Source organism: Ursus arctos, unplaced genomic scaffold (genome assembly GCF_023065955.2).
Source record: "Ursus arctos isolate Adak ecotype North America unplaced genomic scaffold, UrsArc2.0 scaffold_1, whole genome shotgun sequence".
NCBI classification, from domain to species: Eukaryota; Metazoa; Chordata; class Mammalia; order Carnivora; family Ursidae; genus Ursus; species Ursus arctos.
This window is the reverse complement of record NW_026622763.1, coordinates 94,183,650-94,195,243: the sequence shown is the minus strand read 5'-3', so window position 1 is coordinate 94,195,243 and position 11,594 is coordinate 94,183,650.

Sequence of the window (11,594 nt, the reverse complement as noted above, 5' to 3'; positions counted from 1 at the left end):
TTTTCTCAAATGTGATAATGGTATTAAGGTTACATAAGAGAACATTCATATTCTCAAGAGATGCAATGTGATGTATTTAGGGGGTGCCTGGGTGGCGCAGCCAGTGGAACATCCAACTCTTGGCTTCAGCTCCGGTTGTGATCTCAGGGTCATGAGATCGAGCCCCTTGTCTGGCTCCAAGCTCAGCACAGAGTCTGCTTAGTATTCTTGCTCCCTCTGCCCCTCTTTCCCCCAACTCAAATAAACAAATCTTTAAAAAAAAAGTGATGTATTTAGGACTGAGATGTCATAATGTCTGTTACAGATTTCAAATGGATCATCAAATCAATACATCTCTATGTCTATATATGATAGGGAGAAGTGGGCTGAATTATGACCCCCCACCAAAATTCATATGTTGAAATCCTCACTCCTAGTACCTTGGAATATGACTGTATTTAAAAATAGAGCCTTTAGGGGAGCCTGGGTGGCTCAGTCAGTGAAGTGTGTGCCTTCGGCTCAGGTCATGATCTTAGGGTCCTGGTATTGGGCCCCGCACTGGGCTCCCCGCTCAGCAGAAGGCTGCTTCTCCTTCTGCCTCTCCCCCTGGCTTGTGCTCTCTCCCCTTGATCATTCTCTCTCTTTCTCTCAAATAAACAAAATCTTAAAAAAAAAAAAAATAGAGCCTTTAGGGGCGCATGGGTGGTTCAGATGGTTGAGCTTCCAACTCCTGGTTTCAGCTCAGGTCTTGATCTCAGGGTCATGAGATCGAAGCCCCATGAAGGGCTCACACTCAGCGTGGAACCTGCTGGAGATTCCTTCCCCCTCCCTCTCCTTCCCCTTCTGCTCCTTCCCCACCCCACACTCTCCCACACTCTCTCTCTAAAATAAATAAAATAAAATCTTCAAAATAAATAAATAAATAAATAAATAAAACAAAAATACAGTCTTTGAAGAGGTGATTAAGTCAAAATGCCCTTAGAATAGGCCCTAATCCAATCTGACTAGTGTCCTTATAAGAAGAGATTAGGATAGGGGCGCCTGGGTGGCACAGTGGTTAAGCGTCTGCCTTCGGCTCAGGGCGTGATCCCGGCGTTATGGGATTGAGCCCCACATCAGGCTCCTCCGCTAGGAGCCTGCTTCTTCCTCTCCCACTCCCCCTGCTTGTGTTCCCTCTCTCGCTGGCTGTCTCTATCTCTGTCAAATAAATAAAATCTTTTTTAAAAAAAAAAAAGAAGAGATTAGGATACAAACATATCCAGAAAGAAGACCATGTGAAGACACAGGGAAGACGGACCTCTATACAAGCCAAGGAGAACGGCCTCAGAGGAAACCAACCCTGTCCACACGTTCACCTTGATCTTCCAGCTCGTGGAATTGTGAAAAAATAAGTCCCTGTTGTCTGAGTCGCCCAGTCTGTGGTATCTCGTTACACCAACCCTCGCACACTGATACAACAAAGTGCTGTTAATTGTTCAATCTAAGTGTGAGATACACAGCTCTTCATTGTGATACTTTTTCAACTTTTCTGCATGTTTGACAATTTATGTATTAAAAAGTTGGAAGGACAAAACCTTCTAAGACTGTGCTGTTAGTCAACTGGCTCTTAAGAAAATATTTTCAATCAATTATAATTGAATTCTGAAATATAGAGGTTTGGCTGCAACTTTGCTTATAGAAGAGAGGAGGGGTTGGAAGTCTGACAAATTAAATGAGAAAGCCATTTCTCCGCACACCGGCAGTTCCATTGTTTCAGATTTCAGGCCATTATATCTACAGAGACACTTAGTGACATGATACGTTGGACAATTATTTTGTGCAACAGAAGAAGAGGACAGTGCCGCAGTTGCCCTGAGTTCCAGCTCCACATTCTTCCAGAAGAGCAGCAACGGCGGTCGGCAAACCCTGAGACATGGTGACGTGGACAAACAACGTCAAGGCTGGAATGATCCAAAGGGCGCATTAACTCTGTCAGTCTGTCAGCAGCTCAAACAAATATTTCCTGATAAAGTTTTATGGCTTCTTGAGTAAACACTTGGGAGGTCTTGGTCATCAGATTTAACTGAAGCAAAAAAGCGGTTCATTCTGTATGTGAAGCCTGTATTTTTTCTTTTTTTTTTTTTCCTGCACTTTCCAACAACTGCCCAGACCCCCATTGTCCTGGCTATTTAGCTTCTCCTTGGGATCAATGAGATGGGAAAGGTGTTACTATCATATATTATTGTATATATTATTAGTATACTACTAGTATACTATTATATATTTACGCATATCAGTCCGCTATTAGTATACTATAAGACACTATTAGCATACTACTGGTATACTATTATGTATATTAGTATTCTATTAGTATTAGCATACTGTTCTATACTTAGGTGTTACTATTCTCGATGGGCGGTGGCTTGTTTAACAGAGGTTCTCAACTTTAGCAGCATGTCAGAATCACTGGGAGGACTTAAACAAAACAATATGCCAAACAAAGACAGTGATGCTAAGACAGACCCCTAAACATTCTGGTTTAATATACTGAGGCAGGATGTCGGTATCAGGATTTGTCGTAAAAGCTTCCCCGGTGATAAAAATGGGCAGCGAGGTAAGAACAACTGCTCTAACCTATACAGAATTCCATTTTTTTTTAAGATTTTATTTATTTATTTTGATTGAGAGAGAGACAACGAGAGACAGAGGGAACACAAACAGGGGGAGTGAGAGAGGTAGAAGCAGGCTTCCCATTGAGCAGGGAGCCCGATGCGGGGCTCAATCCCAGGACCCTGAGATCAGGACCTGAGCCGAAGGCAGACACTTAACGACTGAGCCACCCAGGTGCCCCTATAGAGAATTCCTAACCACAAATCCAGTCACTTCTGGGGGGGCTCTGAAGAACCTTCGCAGGGTTCTTAAAACCATCTCCAAAATAATCTTTTTCTTTGATTTTAAAATTCATTTTGAAAAAAAATTATGTCTAAGTATGCTATTAAAGTATCAATTCACTCAAAACAGTTTTTAAGTGTCGCCAGCATGGGATGCTGTTGTGCATAAAAGGGTAAAAAAGTCTAATTACTGTGGTTGCCAGGCTATAACATCTAAAATATTTTTCCCCATTGACAATGTGGACTTCTAGGGAGCCCAGACCTTGATTTGCATGTAATATTTTCTACTAAAGGGAAGCAGAAATTTGAGAGAAATGAGCCATTTCAGGTCTGGAGTGTGGAAAGTACATGGTAAGGCGAACATCTGTGTGCCCTAAGGCAAGAAAGCACTCAAAGTCTACTGGGGATGTTTCAAAAGGGCTCTGAAGCCAGAATGAAGGAGCTCATATTGGCTAAATATAGGACAACTGGAGCATCAGAAGGAATAATGACTATACAGTGATTGTAACAGTAAATAAATAAAAATCCCTGGTGCATATGACACTTAAACTTAGACAAAAAGAATGAAAAGAACAGGGGGAAAAAAAGAAGAAATTCATTTGCCGCTATTGGAGGTGAGTATTAATCACAAGGATTTATTCTGGGAGGAGGGGAAGAGACAGTTACCCTGACCTTATAGAAGGAATGGAGGCTCATCTCTAGGTGATGAAAGAAAGCTCTTCTTTAGAGAGATGCCACCTAAGAAAAAAGAAATGGAGACAGTGTCAGCTCTGCCTTAGTATGACCTACCATGGGATCACTTCTTGAGTGTCCTCCCTTGCGTTGCACTACCACCATCAAAGAATACCTTTTATAATCCCCCTCTGGACATGCGGAGACCACTGATAACTTTAGAAATGGGACCTGCAAAGTAAAACTTCCACTAGAAAAACAATCCTACTATTCTCTGTAGAGCTGGAGCTCTGTGGTGCTTTGCAGAACATCTGTGTGTACATCCAGCTTTGGAGAAGAAATGTATGTGCTTCATGGCTTTCGACCTAGGCACACACTGATGGCAAAGGAAACTGCCAACTTCCCCGCATTAAGCCTGGTGGCCCATTTTCATGGAAGACGTCCACTTCAGAACCTCAAGTCACCACTTTTTGAGGAGTTCGTTTGAAACAAAAGGGCACCAGAAAATAACGTACTTTTCCCATTTACAGAAATTTGCTGGCTTTCTAGAAGATGGGTCTTGGGCACCTGAAAGACCTTCAGGAAAACAAATGTGCTGCAAGCAAAGGAATATTTACTTAGGACAACTGGACATGGATGAGTTTATTCATGGCTTATTCGTGGATATTTTGATCAAATCAATAAGGTCATTCTTTCCATTCAAAACCTTACATTCTACTAGGAAAGCTAAGCCTCTCTTCCATCCAAACTGCTCCTGTGGAAAAGAAGACAGGAAGAGGCAATCACATTGACTTTTCAAGGCTAGAAAAAGATATTTCTTTAGGCTGAAACAGAGAGTGATTTTTTCCCCCATTTTCCTGCAGGCAAAAATCTGTAGGCACCTGGAACCCTACAGAATCCTTTTGATGGTTATTTCTGCTCCAGCGATCTTGAAATTAAATGTGTGTTCATGACCCTTAACTTGCTGACTCAAGCATGCAGGCAATGCCAAAAATGACCTCACAAAGGAATGGATGCTACATGGATTAACCCAAAAGGGTCCTGGAAAAATCTGACTCAAGCCTGCCCTTGTCTCAAAAAGCGTGCGATGGGAGCTCTGATTCTATTACTGCGTTAGTGAACTATGTCGGCCAAATCAAAAGACAGAAACCACTGAACGTCAAAGGCGGCATTTACGTTTTACCACATAGCACTCCACAATTCCACCCTCTCATCCAGGCTCAAGAGCGGCGGCTTTGCTGGTAAATTCACTTTGAGCAGATGAAAGTGTATCTTTTATTTGTCTGTATGGAAAACTTCACATTTGCATATCTAACAATTTTGCCCCCTTTTCAAAAAATGGCCATTAATTTCTGCCCGAAAAATGGCAGTAAAGCACAAGCATAAAGATTGTTTTTATATTCTGTACGGGTGCAAAAAATAAATTTCCTTTGTTGCAAATGGTGTGAAACATGCTTTTTCCTGGGATGCATCCAACTGCTTCCCTTGGTTTCTCCAGGTGATGCTATAACCCGAGACAGTGAGGACTCTGCTAAAGGAGTGGAGCTCTGACCGGAATTCCGGGCATTGGTCAGTAGTGGGGACAGGATTCCTCAAGTGCCCAGCTCTTTCCAGTGGCCGAAAACCTCACCACGAAGGAGGTCTCCTCCATCATCTCTTGCACAGTGTACTTCAAGAAATCGACAAAGACAGACTATGGAAAACCAAAAGCTGATCATTAAAAAAAAGAAAAAAATCCGAATGTAACCCCTTGCCAAAGTGACTTAGAAATACCATGTCTGGGGCGCCTGGGGGGGTTCAGTCCATTAACTGTCTGCCTTTGGCTCAGGTCATGAACCTGGGGTCCTGAGATCGAGCCCCACATTGGGCTCCCTGCTCACCAGGGAGCTTGCTTCTCCCTCTCCCTGTGCCCCTACCCCCACACATGTGTGTGTACTCTCTCTCTCTTGCTTGCTCTCTCTTAAATAAATAAATAAAATCTTTTAAAAAAGAAATACTGTGTTTAACATTAGGAATGAGAAATACGATCAAATTATAAAATTATTTTAAAGATTATAAAAACATGGTATGTGAGTTCTATGGCAGTCAATTTCCAACTATATGAAGATACTTTTATATGAAGAGAAAATTTGAACAAGTCAGTAATCTTAGGAAAAATCATAATGATAACCTAAGATATAGGACTCTTAAAAGTACCAGAAACAAAGGGATGTATAGTGGAGTAATAGCTAATCTTTAAAGAACAAATAATTCCTATGCTAGGGGCACCTGGGTGGCTCAGTCAGTTAAGAATCTGACTCTTGGATTCGGCTCAGGTCCTGATCTCCTGGCTCATGACATCGAGCCCCCCATTGTGCTCCATGCTCAGCAGAAGTCTGCTTGGATATTCTCTCCCTCTGCCCCTTCCCCAGCTCTCTCTCTCTATCTCTCAAATAAATAAGTCTTAAAAAAATAAAGAACAAATAATTCCTACACTATCATTTAAAAACTATAGCAAACCATACAAAAATATGGAAACCCCCCATTAATTTTATGAAACTAGCACAAATTAATATCACATGCCAATGAAGACTGCACAAAATGGAAACTATAGGGCAAATTCACCTACAAATCATTTAAATGACCTGTCAGTAAAAAACATGCACGTATGCACTGATAAGAAGACTTAATGCAGAAGTTACTTGTGCCAGACTCTGTTCTAGGTACTTTACACACTTGAACTTGCTTAATATTTAAAATAACCTCATGATGTAACTACTTTTATTATCCCCATTCTACCGGGAAGAACTGGAGGTGGACAAAGTAACCCTCCCGGAATTACACAGGAAGTCCTGGAGTTGGGATTTGGGCAGAGGCAGTCTGGCTCCAGAGCCCAGGTTTTGTGCCTCCAAACGATACTGCTATCACCAAGCAGAACTTCTGTGAATATCAGTCAACCTCAAGATACCTTCCAAACTAGTTCATTAGACAATAGACTAAAAGAAAAAAAGACCACATTATTATGTCAACTTTTTCTAGCCATTTTCAACAGCAACTCCTAGTAGTATAGAAGAAGATATCTTAATACGGTAAAGGTCACTTACAAAACTCCCATGTCAAGCAGGTTAAGCAAGAAGATATTAAAGTCATTTCCATTAAAATTAAGAATTGTATCCACAATCATAATTTCCAGTTTTAGCTGAAGCACTAAGAAAAGAAATAATCTCATATACTGACAAAGAAGAGACAATAATTACCATGTTTTCTTCTAAATATTTTATATATTCAGAAAAGCCAAGAGCAGGGCACCTGGGTGGCTCAGTCAGTTAAGTGTCTGCCTTGGGCTTAGGTCATGATTCCAGGGTCCTAGGTTTGAGCTCCATGTCAGGCTCCCTGATCAGCAGGAAGCCTGCTTCTCCTTCTCTCCACTACCCATGCTCTCTCTCTCTCTCTCACTATCCGTCTCTCTCAAATAAATAAATAAAACCTTTAAAAAAAGGTTTAAAAAAAAAGCCAAGAGGCTTATAATGTTCTTTTGGAAGTAATAAAAGAAATTGGTAATGTGATTAGGTACAAGATAAATATATGAAAAACCCAGAATAATAATTTAATCTATAATAGCAATAACCAGTTAGGAGTAGAAATGGAAAAAAACAATTCCATTGATATTAGCCAAACCAAACCAAACAAACAAAAGCCCACAACACAAGAGGGACACAGGACCTATATTTGGAAAACTATAATTTTTGTTTAGGGGTATAAAACAAAACGTGAACTAAGAGAGAAACATCTCCTGATTCCATGTGGACAGTCTTAATACTAAAAAGGCCAATCATTTCCAGATGGTTACAATAATTTAATGCAAATGCCTTCATCACGCCAATGTTTTAAAACCAGACAAAATGGATATAAAATTTGTATGGAGGGATAAGTATCTGAGACTAGCCAATAATTTTAAAGGAAGATGTGTGTACGTGTGCATGAGCAGTGAACACACGTGCCTGAGTGGAGCCCCTTCTTGCTTGCTAAACATTAAAATGTATTGGGGCGCCTGGGTGGCACAGCGGTTAAGCGTCTGCCTTCGGCTCGGGGCGTGATCCCGGCGTTGTGGGATCGAGCCCCACGTCAGGCTCCTCCGCTGTGAGCCTGCTTCTTCCTCTCCCACTCCCCCTGCTTGTGTTCCCTCTCTCGCTGGCTGTGTCTATCTCTGTCGAATAAATAAATAAAATTAAAAAAAAAAGAATTAGAAATAGCCAAGTATTTAAAAAAAAACACATTAAAATGTATTACAAAGCTACCGTGATAAAATGGTATTCCTGTCCGTTAGCCTAAAACACTTTATCTTTCAATGTCTATGGGGCAATACCAAAAGAATTTAAGAACACTGTGTTCATAGTAAACAAGCCAACATAATTATTTTAATTTATTTAGTCCAATAGAGAACACTACCATGAGACATCATAGTAGACTCGTCACTAGAGCAATGAAATAAAATAGAGACAGCAGCAACGAATCCAAAGATAGGTAGCAGCTTGATAAACAACCAAGCTGACGTTTCAATTCAGGGTAATGTATGACTATTTGAATAAATAAGGTTGGCATAATTTACTTTCCACCTGAAATAACACCCCCAAACAATTAAGTTCCATGCTTATTTTTTTAATCATGTGAGAAAAGATATGATAAATTAAGTTGAAAAGCAAATGGTAGATTGGAGCAAAATAATTGGCATTGTATGTGACAGGGCAAGTGCCATTTCCCCTGTTATACAAATTCTTCCTATTAATTCATAAGAAAGACAACCCAGCAAAAGAATGGGCAAAGATATGAACAGGGTATCACAGACAAAATGCAGTCATCAATAAACACTTGAAAATATACATAACCCTATTAGCAGTATGGAAATGCAAGTTAAGCAGGACAATGTTTCAAGTCCAGATTGTCTAGGAGCGCCTGGGTGGTGCACTTGGTTAAGCATCTGCCTTCGGCTCAGGTCATGATCCCAGGGTCCTGAGATCGAGCCCTACATCGGGCTCCCTGCTCAGTGGGAAGCCTGCTTCTCCCTCTCACACTCCCCTTACTTGTGTTCCCTCTCTCACTGTCTCTGTCAAATAAATAAGTAAAATATTAAAAAAAAAAGATTGTCAATTATCAGGAGCAACGGAATCTGATGTTATTGAGGGTGGGGCTGAAACTGGCAATTTCATACACAGCTGATGAGAATGTCAATTGCTACAATTTTTTGTGAAATTAATCTGGAAATATCTACTGAAAATTGAAATATCCATATGCCTTAAGGATTCCACTTGAAGAATGTAGCCCATAGAAATAAAAAGCAATATATAAGAATATATGTTTAAGAATCTTTATTATGGCATTATTTGTAATGTAAAAATATCTACCTCTAAATGCCCCGAAAGTACATTGTAAGGAACAGTTGAATAAATTGCTATGCCCGTACCATGTACTATTATGCAGGTGTTAGGGTGTTCGGTGTGCATTATTGCTTTGGAGATATCCATGATATATTACTAAGTGAAAAAAGACATTGTAAAATAATGTATGTGGTGTAATGCTATTTTTAAACAAACAAAAAAAATCCCAAACTCTCCCTGTGTGTGTGTGTGTGTGTGTGTGTGTGTGTGTGTATTTATAGACACTGTTACATTTATCTTGGGGGGCAGGAGTGAGAGCAGATCATTCCATTTCTTAAATGTTTCCCTTTGACTTGTTAAATCATGTTACTTTTGTTATTTAAAAAATCTAATAGGGGCTCCTGGGTGGACTCAGTTGGTTAAGTATCAGGACTCTTGATTTCAGCTCAGGTCATGATCTCAGGGTTGTGAGATTGAGCCCCGTGTCCAGTTCCAGTTCTGTGCTGGGCATGGAGTCTGCTTAAGATACTCTCTCCTTCCCCCTCTGCCCCTCCCCCTCTAAAAAAATCTAATAAAGTTCAAGCAAAACACCAATAGGTAAAATTTCCCAATATTATCACTGAATCACTTTACCCAGACAATTCTAGGAGAACCACCTTCAAAAACCAAAATACCGTTAGCATTAGTGACAAGGCACTGAGAATAGGATTACAAAGACTCTAGGAATTCCCAAACTGTCTTCAAACAAACTAGAAAGATTCAGAGGAGTGGCTCTTTAGCACTTTTTTTTTTTTTTAAAGATTTTATTTATTTATTAGACAGAGATAGAGACAGCCAGTGAGAGAGGGAACACAAGCAGGGGGAGTGGGAGAGGAAGAAGCAGGCTCATAGCAGAGGAGCCTGATGTGGGGCTCGAACCCAGAACGCTGGGATCACGCCCTGAGCCGAAGGCAGACGCTTAACCGCTGTGCCACCCAGGCGCCCCTCTTTAGCACTTTTTAAGTAAATTCCATTGCATCTTAAGTATAAATATCTAAATTGCCTATGAATTAAAAAGATTTATGGTGAATGACTCTTTTAAAACAAATAAGCCAATTTGAACAAATAAAATACAGATAATAGGAAGTTGCTCCCACATTCTAACAAAAGCTTACTCAAAAATATTCAAAGAATAAGCATTAATATTATTTGGAAAAAACTTAAATTTCCACTTATAAATGATAAAATTAATGTATGATGAAAAATAGTGTTGTGATGAACAATTACATTTAGGAAGACGTCACGGAAATTTGGAAAATGTTAGGGATATTATATTATCTTTAAAAAGTACAGTACAAAATTTTATACGCTTATGATTACAACCAAGGAAAATGACAGCAACAATAATACAACTTTTGTGTAGAAAAAAGACCAGGGGCGCCTGGGTGGCACAGCGGTTAAGCGTCTGCCTTCAGCTCAGGGCGTGATCCCAGCGTTCTGGGATCGAGTCCCACATCAGGCTCCTCCGTTATGAGCCTGCTTCTTCCTCTCCCACTCCCCCTGCTTGTGTTCCCTCTCTCGCTGGCTGTCTCTGTCAAATAAATAAAATCTTTAAAAAAAAAAAAAAAAAAGAAAAAAGACCAAAAGGAAATGGACTAATATGTCAATAAGCGATAGTCTTTGGGGGTTGTGCAATATGGAATTTTCTGTCTCTTTTTCTATTTTCTATATTTTCCAAATATTCGGAAATAATTATTATCATATAGCACTTTATTTTTATAAGTGTATGAGAGCTTTACTTATTTTTAAGTATTTATGTATGTGTATTTATGTACCATTACATCTAGCTTGTTTTATACCTAAATAATACTCATTATTAATAGTAAATGACTACTAGTTGCTAGTACTACTAGAACAAAATACTAATAGTACTATGTACTAGTAATTATATAGGGATAAAGTGTTACATATTGTAATACAATGAACAGTGTTTAAAATTTAGATAGTAGATATTTGAATTATCATAGCAAGTTCTATATGATATGTATAAATAATGTTATAATAATTATTATTACATGTAGCACTTTACTCCTTAATACTAGTAGTAGTAAATAATTATTGAGGGATAAATAAAGAGCTAAATATAAGGCAATACATAATACTTGGACAGTTAATTTAACCTTGTAATTGTATAAGAGATTTACTTCCTAGAGCTCAAGGCTGAGACCTCATAGGTAATTTGCTTCAACTCTTAAATATCATGCTTCATTAGCAGTGTGGAATTTCAGCCCCATTCACCAAGCCCTGCAGGTTCTGTGCCCAACATTCCTGTGCCTTAGCTTAAAGCAGTTCCTGTTGACAGTATTCAAGACTTTTGAAAAAGTCATATTAATAGCCAATAAAGAAGGGCCATTACGTTAATCCAGCGTAGCACACCCCACCATGACAGGTCATTGCAGAGAGGCTATATGGCACCACAATACAGAAAAGAGTGGGGGGAAACAGGCATTTGTCTCATGCAATCTTACCAGACCCTCGCCTAGCATCCCAGAGCCTTTGTCCTCCAAACTGTCAACAGACATCATGTCTCTAAGTGATCATGTTAGAGGAATAATGATATATCGATAAAGAATATTCCTCTTTCTGGGGCACCTGGCTGGCTCAGTCAGAAGAGCATGTGACTCTTGGGACGTCTGGGTGGCTCAGTTGTTAAGCATCTGCCTTCAGCTCAGGGCGTGAT